The sequence below is a fragment of the Gymnodraco acuticeps genome, unplaced genomic scaffold (genome assembly GCF_902827175.1).
Source record: "Gymnodraco acuticeps unplaced genomic scaffold, fGymAcu1.1, whole genome shotgun sequence".
Taxonomy (NCBI): Eukaryota; Metazoa; Chordata; class Actinopteri; order Perciformes; family Bathydraconidae; genus Gymnodraco; species Gymnodraco acuticeps.
This window is the reverse complement of record NW_022990801.1, coordinates 41,230-55,000: the sequence shown is the minus strand read 5'-3', so window position 1 is coordinate 55,000 and position 13,771 is coordinate 41,230. Positions and strand designations below refer to the sequence as shown.

General features: G+C 40.4%; 1 protein-coding gene across 2 annotated transcripts in view; it reads right to left on the bottom strand.

Moving 5' to 3' along the window:
• Window positions 1–10,955, bottom strand: part of kcnd1 (potassium voltage-gated channel, Shal-related subfamily, member 1) — a 92,124-nt gene extending 81,169 nt beyond the window's left edge. Inside the window, exon 1 of one of the 2 annotated variants that reach the window (XM_034232788.1) lies at window positions 10,826–10,955. The gene's annotated coding sequence lies outside the window, so the exon portion shown is untranslated. Of the gene's footprint in view, window positions 1–1,799; window positions 1,931–10,825 lie in introns of those variants that run through there. The other variant, XM_034232790.1, reaches the window with a different exon arrangement.
• Between the last annotated feature and the right edge of the window lie 2,816 nt (window positions 10,956–13,771).

Genomic DNA, 13,771 nt, shown 5'->3' with positions numbered 1-13,771 from the left:
AATGTGTTCTGTTTCCATGTGATAGCACTTTTGTAACTTTGTCTGAAAGGTGCGACATAAATAAAGTTGTTTTTGGAAGGCGTGTTTTCTCTTTTGTTAAAGCTTGCAGTTTCCCTCCGCTTCCAGTCTTTGTGCTAAGCTAACGTAGCGCTAGTTCCTGCTCTGTGTGAATGACAGGTTCAAACACAGGTGTGTAAATACAGCTGTGTGTGTGAGGAGACACAAAAGAGCGACACTCCTCCAAACCTGTGTTCCTGCATGCAAAGGTGTAAATGAAAACAGTGTTTAAAGAATATATTTTAGAAATGAAAAGTATTTTATATGTATTATTGTTTACCTATGTCATCTTTACTACCAAAACACTTTGGTAGAGATTTTAAAAAGTCATAAGAAAATCTGAATTTTTACTTTTTCTTGTACAACTTAGACTTTATTCTCACTATATTTCCTCAAAATATTGACTTTTTAGTGGATTCACTCAAGTCATTATCATAATATTTGGGTTTTTTAACAAATGATAATTTTCACAGCTCGAGATTTTATCATAAAATAGCTTTTTTGTAAGTATTTTAATCATTTAATTCTCATAATTTTGACTTTAATTCATAGAAAAGATAATTGTTTTCTCATATTTATCTATAATGCATTATAATATTGACTTGTAAAATATTATAATTATCTGAATTGAATAATCTATTTGTAATGTATTTCAATGAAACAATGAAAAAACAACCCTGTAATAAATGAGTTTTAATGAAGAGTGTTCCTCTCGACCCAGATCTCCTCCAGTCCGTCTAAATTTAGTTTCCTCTCTGGTTCAGACATTTATCTGAATATTACAGTATATAACTTTTCTAATAGATTACATTTCAGTGTTTTTCTGCACACACACAACGAGCGTCCCAACAATATTTAGCTGACAACGTAAATCTGTTAAACGTGTTTATATAACACAGACGGATCAATTACAGATGTATATTGGGAAAAAAGAAAACAAGATTTAACCTGAGCCGCTGCTGATGTGACAAATGTTACTCCTGCTGCATCAGATCAATAACAGATCAACAACAGATCACAACAGATCAACAACAGATCCACAACATGTCTCCGTGCCGACAACATGTTTGTGATCACAGATTAATATCAAAGACACAGAGCTGACTGATAACAGATCAATAGGAAAGTGAACAGGACGTTTTAACTTTAAGAGATTTTAAGCAGTTTTATTGTGAAAACGTTTCTTTAAAAATAAATCTTTATCTCGACCTCCATTTTCTCTCTAACTTTCTTTTTATCATTTTGAATTTCCTGTCATCAGTTGTCTACATTTATTCAAGTTGTGTATTTCAGTGTTGAACCACCTGCATATTACGGCCATTTTCAGCTACTTAATACTTCTCATTCACTACATCTCAAAGTAAAAACAATACTCTTTTTACTCCACTAAATTGATTCGATATCTTTAGTTACATTGCAGATAAATATAAATAATTCAAAACATTAAAAACGAATACACTCTGATGTAAATATATAGATTATCCCAGCAGTATTCCAAGTAATCAAAGGGGGGTCCACTTACAGTACAGCAGCTGCAACATTAAAGTTATGAATATTAAACACATTATGAATAAATCATTATAATCCAATAATATTTGATATATAACGTTACATCATGAGTACTACTTTACGTACTCCTCCAGCCGTCTCCTTTGTGTTTGTTTGTTTGTTCTCCCCTGCCTGTGTTGTTTGTGTGGGCGTGGTGGCTGTCCCTCCTGGTTCCCGGCTCAACCCCCACTCACCTGCTGCAATCAGCTGTGCTTCCTCCCCGACTGCACACCTGCTTCCCATCAAGCCATTTAACAACAGCATATCAACTGAGGCTCCACAACCTTTCTACGCCAGATCGCTGTACAACCAAAAGAGTGCCGCGTCCTAAAACCCGGAAGTAAACTCCTTCCGGTTCCTTCGTCAAAAAGCAATGCAATTTCTCCATAAGATTTAGGAAAATAGCTGGAAATAAGTAGTGATGGCGAGATGAAGCCTTATGAAGCTTTGAAGCTTTCCAGCTAATTGGTTCGCAAAAGGGTTCATCTCATGAGGCTTCATCATGGGCTTCATTTGAACACAAACCCCCTGTTGGTCAAAGTATGTAAAACAGGCAGATTTGACATCTCAACAGTGTGCTCTATCTCATACCGAGTTCCCATTGAGTAAAGCCTTAGAATAACGAACAACGAACATAAAATCATATTTTCATGTTAACAACATTGTATTTATTCCAGTTTAATTGTGATTGAAAAGCCTAAGGAGGCTGGTAAACATTGCAAAGAGGGATTTGTATTCCTTAATAATATTCGTAAACTTAACCATGTTGTAGCCTGAGAAAGGCTAAATCATATCAAAGAATACATTTATTAGCTACATTTTCTCTTTGTTCAGTCATTGAACCAGGGACCCTGCGGTTGTGAGTCAACTGCTTTCCAGCTAAGCCACAGCACACACACTGATTTTGACTGAACACACTGTATACTATTTATTCCTGTATTTATTCATTTATTTATTTATACTTATGACATGTTCCAACCTCTATATAAGTGAGGGTCTGAGCTCTCTTAATTCCGTCACCGGGCCCGGGTACAGGAGGGGTAATATCGTTTTTATTATACATCCATGGGTAATATGAGCGTTGTGGTTCAACCGATCTGAATCGCTTCCTGAAGCAGTCACGTGGTATTGACAAGCAGCGAGGCTTCGTTTGTCATCAATGACGTCACTGGCCCAAAACGATACAAGCCTCGATACAAGCTTCACAAAAAGCTTCGGGGATTACTCGACACACGCTCCGAAGCCTCTGCGCAATACGTAACATCACTAGAAATAAGGTCTGTGGTTGAAACACATTTAAGAGACGGGTCACGTTTTGTTCAGCTGGATAATCTCCACATGTCTACCCTACTTTTATAATGTTCTAATCGTAAATCTAGTCCCCAGAAGCAAAATGCTAACGTTATGCTATAAAGGAACTACAGCAGGGTCGCTGCTTCAACGTCACGCCAACTTAAAGAGCCTGTGACAGCATCCCAACAACTGTTGTGCAATGAAATATTGGGCTACTAGTAATCTCGAACCGTCAGTTTAAAAAAGAAAAAGCGATACCGTTCCGTTAAATATCAATAATTTCGAACATCGCGGGGAAATTCCTTCGACTCATTTTGAAGTTTTGGGGGAAGCCGGAAGTGACGTCAATGCGGGAACGATTGATTGATTGATTGAAAAGTTTATTAACAGCTTGTATATTGGGTACAGTACAGTACAGCTCAAAACATACAATTGTTAAGGGGATGCAGACCAGAGAAAGACTTTCGTCTTGTTTACATCAGGGTCCCCCATTTCCAATTCATCATGTGATGAACGCTTCACTGTGCGGCGAGAGAGCCAAACACGGACAAAGTGTGTTGTCATGCGTAGAAATGGTGAATTACTGAGTTTAGGCACGTTAATAACGTTTTAATTAAGTTGACTACAGTATATTCATATTTGTCAGTGCTTTCATGTCAATTCGGCGAACATAAACATAAATGATCGTGGTGAAGATGATGATTACATTAGGATTAAAAATCGGTAGTGAGAGCTGCTGAATTTCCTCCCGTGGGATGTGATATAAAAACAAATCGATTATTTTTGTAGTTGTAAACTCAAGTGGATGAAACTACATTTATTAGTGCTTTCATGTCAATTCGGCGAACATATGATACATTAAATGATCGTGAGAATGATGATTAAAAATCGTTTGTGCCGGTCTGCATTTCCTGATGAGAAAACAAACCGATGCTTTTTGTAGTTGTAGTACACCAACATGGATTAAACGTGTGTTTTTTTCACCACAATGTTGGGGAAATTAATGGATAAAATGGACGGATTATTATTATTATTATTCCCACTCCGATCGGGACACTAGGTCCACCGTTTCCCCGCAGCGAGGCTCCCCCCGTTGACAGTTTACGTGGGCTGGGTGCAGTCACGGACTGGCCATCGGGACGAATCCCGATGGGCCGGTACCGAAGTGGGCCGGTCGGATAAGTCACTAGCACATCCCCCATAGGCGGCGCGTGAGGCTCAGGTTTGGGAAGGCTAAATAACTTTTTTTACGCCTCCGGCGTCTATAGAAAAGAGATCAACTCAGTGTGCGGAGTTTAAATCTCTCAAGTCATATTACAGGGTAAAGGAAATACAGTTTAAACTGCCGTATGCAGAGAAGACGCCGACGTGTCGCACTTATCATTCATATTACATCATCAATCAGATCATCGATCATATAATATCATAATATATCATATATTTCCTTATCTCAGTCAGCTTCTCCAGCCGTATCTGGCCGTGCAACACTTACAGTGTCACATACTGTATGCAAAAGTATTATTTTAAGCAACACATTATGTTGACGAAACACTCGAGTCAAATGTAATTAAAGTCAGATCCACTCGTGTCTTAGACGTGAACGCGCTCTCAGCCGGAGAGAGAAACCATGGCTTGATTTACCGAGTTGATAACCAGCGTCGTAGGACCGCTTAGCGAGATCTCGTTTGTTAGTTTGTTGTTGTTAGTTTGTTTGTTACTCAAACATATCCAGGGTCTGTTGAACTGGCTTCGTAGTACAGGGCACAGGTGGCTAGCAGCGCTAATGTCAAAGACACAGACATTGCATTATATTTGTATTTTACCAGGATGCAGTGACACAAATATTTACATATTTACATTTACTATCTACAGCACCCGCCGCCCCTGACATCCCCCACTCCCCCCGTTGACAACTTACTAGCGGTACCGAAGTGGGCCGGTCGAGAGTCCCGGGATGATTTTTAGTCCCATTCCACCACTGGCTATGACCGTATGATCGCCCATATTGACGCACCTAATTCCTAAACTTCTAACAGATAAAACATAAAGCGATCCTTCAGCCTCATACGAGCTCTCAGACACGTTCAAAATTAAACTGTCATCGCTGTCTGAGCTTGCTGCTGTGTGCGCCATCGTGCGTTTACATGCAGATGCTGGGATCCTGAACGGTGCAGCTGGAGCGCTGTGCCCGCAATGAGGTCACACATAATTTGGCGGGACTTGAAGAATCCCCGAGAAGATCCAGAAAATGGTCAATTTGAAGGGCAGATTAATGGTTATCAAAGTACAAATATCCAAAATCAGTTCAGTAACGGTTTTCAAGGGGACAATATTTACTCAAATTGATGGGTTTGGATGATGGGGGAAACTCGTGTCACAGGCTCTTTAAGATCCATATTCAAACACACAGATTCTAAATGGTACGAGTTGAAGCGTTTGTTTTAACAGTTAGCAGGAGGCAGGTTCTTGCTTTCAAGCAGAACAGGGCAAACTAACTTAGAGGAGTGTTTACGTGTTCGGCGTAATGACGTACAACGGCCTCGTCCTCGCCACTCCAGCCGGATTCTACTCCCCGCACCTCGTCCACTAATAAAACCGTTTGTGAAAACACTCTGCCGTGTCTTGCGTTTGGGTCCTCTCTGATATCGTAACAATTGTAGTCTTTATATATTGTGGTAAACTTAAAAGCGGAATGAGTACGATTTTCCTAAAAAACTAAGTGACTTTATTGATCAAATAATCCCTTTATATATATCCAGTCGTTGGTGAAAAAAGTGCCAAAAATAGCGTGACGTTGAGAGTTATTGGAGGAGGGACAACTTTCAATGCTGTTGTGACACTCCGTTAGAATTGATCATTAACATATTGTAGTTTTCTTCCTGTTTTTATTTTTGTACTGAAAAGTTTTTCTGTTTCTTTTTTGTATTTAAATGTCCTGTCAATAATTGTCTTTATTATTTTTTTAGATGCCAAATCGGTTTTTTTCTTATTTCCTTGTTGTTTATGTTTGCACCGTCATACACACACGCTAATTCCTTGTATGTGTAAGCGTACCTGGCACTAAACTTGAGTCTGATTTTTCTGACAAAAGACAGCAAACACTGCTCCTTTAATCTAAAAAAGGAAAAGTGCCGTCACTCAGGCTGAATGTAATAAGTACGGAGAAGAAGAAAGTGTTCCTGCTGGAGTGGAAACTGCTGTTGCGCGCACACACACACACACACACACACACACACACACACACACACACACACACACACACACACACACACACACACACACACACACACACACACACAAAGTGATGAGGGGAATCACATGGCCAGTCAGACCGAGGGTTTGTGTGAAACCATTAGACGACCATCAGTGAGCAGCACTTCTCTGCAGCAAACACACTGACACACACATACGTCACACACACACACACACACACACACACACACACACACACACACACACACACACACACACACACACAACACACACACACACACACACACACACACACACACACACACACCCACACACACACACACACACCTAGTTCAAATACAGTATCAAAACAGGAAACTGTAGAATACAATAGAAGCAGATGGAACAGTAGGAAAAAGTAGCATAAACATCATCACGCCCAACATGAGCCGCCTTTAGCTTAGCGGTGGTGACGTGAAGTCATGTGGCCGTGCTGTAGTTCCTTTATATCCCAACATTAGCCACCTTTAGCTTAGCGGTGGTGACGTGAAGTCATGTGACCGTGCTGTCGTTCCTTTATAGCACAACATTAGCCTCCTTTAGCTTAGCGGTGGTGACGTGAAGTCATGTGACCGTGCTGTAGTTCCTTTATAGCCCAACATTAGCCGCCTTTAGCTTAGCGGTGGTGATGTGAAGTCATGTGACCGTGCTGTAGTTCCTTTATAGCCCAACATTAGCCACCTTTAGCTTAGCGGTGGTGACGTGAAGTCATGTGACCGTGCTGTAGTTCCTTTATAGCCCAACATTAGCCTCCTTTAGCTTAGCGGTGGTGACGTGAATTCATGTGACCGTGCTGTAGTTCTTTTATAGCCCAACATTAGCCGCCTTTAGCTTAGCAGTGGTGACGTGAAGTCATGTGACCGTGCTGTAGTTCCTTTATAGCCCAACATTAGCCGCCTTTAGCTTAGCGGTGGTGATGTGAAGTCATGTGACCGTGCTGTAGTTCTTTTATAGCCCAACATTAGCCGCCTTTAGCTTAGCGGTGGTGACGTGAAGTCATGTGACCGTGCTGTAGTTCCTTTATAGCCCAACATTAATAAATAATAATAATAGATTTAATTTGTTAGCGCTTTTACAGGTGCTCAAAGACGCTTTACAGATATAGTGAAGAGAAAAGAAAAGGAAGGATCAACAAATAAATATATAGTTAAAGTTAAAGTCAAATAATACAAAAACAATCACACATTAAAAGCCAGATTGAAGTGGTGAGCTTACATTAGCCACCTTTAGCTTAGCTGTGATGACGTGAAGTCATGTGACCGTGCTGTAGTTCCTTTATAGCCTAACATTAGCCTCCTTTAGCTTAGCGGTGGTGACGTGAAGTCATGTGACCATGCTGTAGTTCCTTTATAGCCCAACATTAGCCGCCTTTAGCTTAGCAGTGGTGACGTGAAGTCATGTGACCGTGCTGTAGTTATTTTATAGCCCAACATTAGCCGCCTTTAGCTTAGCGGTGGTGACGTGAAGTCATGTGACCGTGCTGTAGTTCCTTTATAGCCCAACATTAGCTACCTTTAGCTTAGCGGTGGTGACGTGAAGTCATGTGACCGTGCTGTAGTTCCTTAATAGCCTAACATTAGCTTTTTACTTTAAAAATCCTAAAGTGGTGTTCATATGTGGAGATTATCCTGCCGAACAAAACCTGTATGTATCATAAACGTTTCTTTGCCACAGAGATTATTTTCTGCATTCCCACCGGGGAACCGGGGAGATGCTACCTTCAGGGTCGACCGACAAAACGTCCTCACTGCACCAGTATATCAAGCCAAATTGAAGTGCATAGTTACATGTCAAGTATGAAATCAATCGGCAGAAGCTCCTGTTCATCATAAGATTTCTCTCAGCGTTTGAGCAACGACAAAGTCCAGGGTGAAGCTGATTTAAGAACTGCTGACTGCTACTGAAGCATATGTTCATGAGGAGTAAGTAATCCACAGTCAACAAAGGTATTAACCAGTCAATAAAAAAGATTTTTCAACAATTGCAAAATCAATGCAACCTTAAAAAGCCTTTGATCATACAGTCATAAATGAGCAAAGACAAAGTAAAGCTCATGGTTCCAGTTGTATGCAAGATGAACTGCAGACAGCATGAACACACACACGACCAAAAATAAAATCTCCCCCCGACAAGATAATGGAGATAATTACTCATTGCCTTAAAGCGTTTTATCTGTTTAACAAACGTTATCGGATCAGCGGTTGCAACACCATAAAGAAGGTATCTGTTACAGCCTGATATTTAAATTGATAATACCTACTTCATAATAATATATATAATATAATACCTAAGTCAAACTCAATTTATGATGCTATTTAGGATCTGTAGTTATTTTGTAATCACCATTCAATGTAAAAAACAAATTAAATGTCCCTACTTTTACCAGAAGAGTCCGCTATATCTGCTCTAGATTCAAATATACACACATTAGAGATCGACAGGTAGCGATGCATTTTTTGCGCAGTGATTGGTTGGACGTTTTTTCAATTTTGATAAGATCTGTCTACCATTGACTCTCTTGAAGCAGTATAAAAGCAGGATAAATGAGCTGCTAATGCTAACGGAACTAATGCTAACTTCTGTTTTACATTGAAAGACTTCCAATGGAAAGGACACTGAAGGTGGAGTTGAATCAGGCTCAGAAAGGTAGCAATGACACTGATCTATCATGAAAAACACAGTCGTTTTGGTGGCATTTTTCCAGCTAATTGACTTCTTGATTAAAACATGAGTCTTTTTGGGCACTCAAAATGATAAATCAGCTGCTATGATATTGAATTAAAGTAGCAGCTTGAAATACTGCCTGCAACATGGAAATAAAACGGATTCTCGACTTTATCATCTTGTGGGCTTCTTCTCTTCAGAGCGCTTACTCACAAGGTTACAATGTTTAAGAATGAGTGGTTTCCAATGGTAAATATACAACAGAGGAAACATGGTTATGTCGATTCAGTAATTGGAAAACTGTTGGTATGTAAGGATGAAAAATGAAAGAATGTAAAACAATATGTCCGTGACAAGAGGCGTTCATGTTAGTTACGTTTTAGGACATTCTGTCTTAATTTCTTTGCCACATTGGACGCAAGTTTCTTACCATTTACAAGACAGAAACTGGTAATAATGATACAGCAACATGATATGAATGCATCATAAACCATTACTGAAAAGCTTTCCATTCTGCCTCCCTTGGAAAGCAATTTCAAAGACATTTCCTAATGGATAAATCTGCACATATTCTACATGTTTCTTTACTCAAACCAAGAGATGAACTATCTGCCCTGTGATTCAGATCCTCTAACGTGTATGGGCTCTTCCTTGGCCCATGCTACACCTTACAACACATTGGATGGGAATCAAACCAGTAGTTTTTCCGTAATCCTGCAGGCAAACCAACAAAAAACTCGACAAACCGAATCAAAAACAATCCTGAATACTTCTTCCTCAGCGCTCCATTGTTGTCCAAAAACTATTACAAACACAGCAATGAGTCTCACTGTTGCACTCTGTGACATGTTCCTCATTATGAACACCCACACACTGTAGTTTATTCTCACACAATCCCATTAACACCATCGTGCTGCCATAAATACTCACTAGAGCACCAAATGTGGATTCATCCGCCGCTGAAATTAGTCCCGAACAAAAGCACTATTCTTCCTGTTTTTGCAAGAACTAAAGTGACTTTTATAGGAAATGTAGGAGACTTTTTGAAACATGAAACTATATATGTGTGTTTTAAAAGACCTTAACGCTACATATCTTCAAAAGCAACCAATGGGCTTGGAGCTGAGAGCCACAGACAGGAAGTCAGACAGTGCAGAGACAACGAAACGAAAAGAGATCCCAGCTGACGTCCGACACTCGTCACGACTCGACATGAAACCAAAACTGTGACACTTGTGCACCTAAACCCATCTTCAAATCACTATTGAATTACTTTAAAGTGGAATAAAAACATCCAGATAGAAAATAAAATATCGTTAGTAGGACAACAGGAGTGGCAGGTGTGTACTGTATATATTAATGAGCGCAATGTGTGTGTGCAAGGCGTGCAAGTGTGTTTCTGAATGCTAACCACTGTTAATAGCACACACACACACACACACACACACACACACACACACACACATACACACACACACACACACACACACACACACACACACACACACACACACACACACACACACACACATAACTTCATTACTAATTCATACTGCCGAATTACGTCAACTTCAACACACACACACACACACACACACACATGCAGATGAACACACACTCCAAATGAGCTATTTCGGTCGACTGCACTTCTACCTGTCTTTCCATTATTTCTTAAAATGTTTCCGTGCTTTTTTGTAAGTTTTTAACAAAAACTCAAATGACACTCTTTGATGTTGTTCTGATATTCCACTTTTCCCTCTCTTCAATCTTCTATCTTTTCTGATCGTTCTACCTCCTCTTCCTCACTTTATGTCAAGTTTTAACACTGTTCTTCTTCATCTTTTTAGTCTTTAGTCTCCAAACTCTTCCCTCTCTCCTCCCCTTCATCCCGTCCTGCTCTTCCTCCTCCTCATCATCCTCTCGACTTCTCCGCTCCCTTTCCTTTTTCTATTCTCAGCGGCAGCAGAGGCATGTAAGCGTTTGTAACTGGAGCAATTTCCATCCTACTTACCACAGCTCATGAAGGTGATGATGATGAAGGTGTGGAAGTAGAAGCAGAAGAACAAGAAGAAGAAGATGAAGCAGGTTTTTTTAGTTTTGTTCCAGGTGGAAATAGGACGGACGGACGGACGGAGGAGAGATGGAGGAATAATAATAAAAAAGAAGGAGGAAGAGGAGGAGTTGTATTTCTGTCTTGGATCAGTCCTGCTCTGCTGCCGCTGCAACAACTACATCTCCTGTCATCCCTCCCCTCTCTCTCTCTCTCTCTCTCTCTCTCTCTCTCTCACACACACACACACACACACACACACACACACATCACACACACACACACACACACACACACACACACACACTCTCTCTGGCTCCACCTCCCATTTGCTTGCTCGACCCTCCCCTCCATCTCCCTCTCACTCTCCCTCTCTCCCGCTCTATGTTCATTGTCACTCTCTTCTTCTTTCCCTTGTGTCCCTCAAACACACACACACACACACACACACACACACACACACACACACACACACACACCACACACACACACACACACACACACACACACACACACACACACACACACACTGCTCCACATTAAACAGACGGAGTTTCATGTAGAGAGAAAGGAAAGAAAGAGAGAGGGAGACTGAAGCCGGTTTCCATCCACCTGTTTTTTGGCTCATTTTCAATTAGCGAATTAAAAAACAAAACAAAGTGGAAAAGTCTAAATTTCACAAAAATATTAAACGTTTTCAAACTTAGGTGAAGTGGATAAGTAAGAATATTCATAAAAGTTAAAAACTAAATGGAAAAAAATACTTAAACTGGACGTGTAATGCTGATGTTCAGGTGTATATCAGTATGTAGTGTCTCTACTTTAAAGAGTCCTCTCCTGCTGATGTTCAGGTGTATATCAGTATGTAGTGTCTCTACTTTAAAGAGTCCTCTCCTGCTGATGTTCAGGTGTATATCAGTATGTAGTGTCTCTACTTTAAAGAGTCCTCTCCAGCTGATGTTCAGGTGTATATCAGTATGTAGTGTCTCTACTTTAAAGAGTCCTCTCCTGCTGATGTTCAGGTGTATATCAGTATGTAGTGTCTCTACTTTAAAGAGTCCTCTCCTGCTGATGTTCAGGTGTATATCAGTATGTAGTGTCTCTACTTTAAAGAGTCCTCTCCTGCTGATGTTCAGGTGTATATCAGTATGTAGTGTATCTACTTTAAAGAGTCCTCTCCTGCTGATGTTCAGGTGTATATCAGTATGTAGTGTCTCTACTTTAAAGAGTCCTCTCCTGCTGATGTTCAGGTGTATATCAGTATGTAGTGTCTCTACTTTAAAGAGTCCTCTCCTGCTGATGTTCAGGTGTATATCAGTATGTAGTGTCTCTACTTTAAAGAGTCCTCTCCTGCTGATGTTCAGGTGTATATCAGTATGTAGTGTCTCTACTTTAAAGAGTCCTCTCCTGCTGATGTTCAGGTGTATATCAGTATGTAGTGTCTCTACTTTAAAGAGTCCTCTCCAGCTGATGTTCAGGTGTATATCAGTATGTAGTGTCTCTACTTTAAAGAGTCCTCTCCTGCTGATGTTCAGGTGTATATCAGTATGTAGTGTCTCTACTTTAAAGAGTCCTCTCCTGCTGATGTTCAGGTGTATATCAGTATGTAGTGTCTCTACTTTAAAGAGTCCTCTCCTGCTGATGTTCAGGTGTATATCAGTAATGTAGTGTATCTACTTTAAAGAGTCCTCTCCTGCTGATGTTCAGGTGTATATCAGTATGTAGTGTCTCTACTTTAAAGAGTCCTCTCCTGCTGATGTTCAGGTGTATATCAGTATGTATTGTCTCTACTTTAAAGAGTCCTCTCCTGCTGATGTTCAGGTGTATATCAGTATGTAGCGTCTCTTTAAAGAGTCCTCTTCTGCTGATGTTCAGGTGTATATCAGTATGTAGTGTCTCTACTTTAAAGAGTCCTCTCCTGCTGATGTTCAGGTGTATATCAGTATGTAGTGTCTCTACTTTAAAGAGTCCTCTCCTGCTGATGTTCAGGTGTATATCAGTATGTAGTGTCTCTACTTTAAAGAATCCTCTCCTGCTGATGTTCAGGTGTATATCAGTATGTAGTGTCTCTACTTTAAAGAGTCCTCTCCTGCTGATGTTCAGGTGTATATCAGTATGTAGTGTCTCTACTTTAAAGAGTCCTCTCCTGCTGATGTTCAGGTGTATATCAGTATGTAGTGTCTCTACTTTAAAGAGTCCTCTCCTGCTGATGTTCAGGTGTATATCAGTATGTAGTGTCTCTACTTTAAAGAGTCCTCTCCTGCTGATGTTCAGGTGTATATCAGTATGTAGTGTCTCTACTTTAAAGAGTCCTCTCCTGCTGATGTTCAGGTGTATATCAGTATGTAGTGTCTCTACTTTAAAGAGTCCTCTCCTGCTGATGTTCAGGTGTATATCAGTATGTAGTGTCTCTACTTTAAAGAGTCCTCTCCTGCTGATGTTCAGGTGTATATCAGTATGTAGTGTCTCTACTTTAAAGAGTCCTCTCCTGCTGATGTTCAGGTGTATATCAGTATGTAGTGTCTCTACTTTAAAGAGTCCTCTCCTGCTGATGTTCAGGTGTATATCAGTATGTAGTGTCTCTACTTTAAAGAGTCCTCTCCTGCTGATGTTCAGGTGTATATCAGTATGTAGTGTCTCTACTTTAAAGAGTCCTCTCCTGCTGATGTTCAGGTGTATATCAGTATGTATACACCCTCTGTCTGAAACCAGAGCCCAGTCTGCTCTGAATAGGCGCTTTCACACCGGAGTACTTTTCCCAGAAATAGTTCCGATAGTTCCTGGGATGTTACGTTCACACCAAAAAGATCGTTTTTTTCGGGAACCTTTTCACCCCTTTTTAGTCCCTGCTAGAGAGGGGAGAAAAAGGTTCACATTTCTGATTGGCTGGGCGAATTGCAAACCACG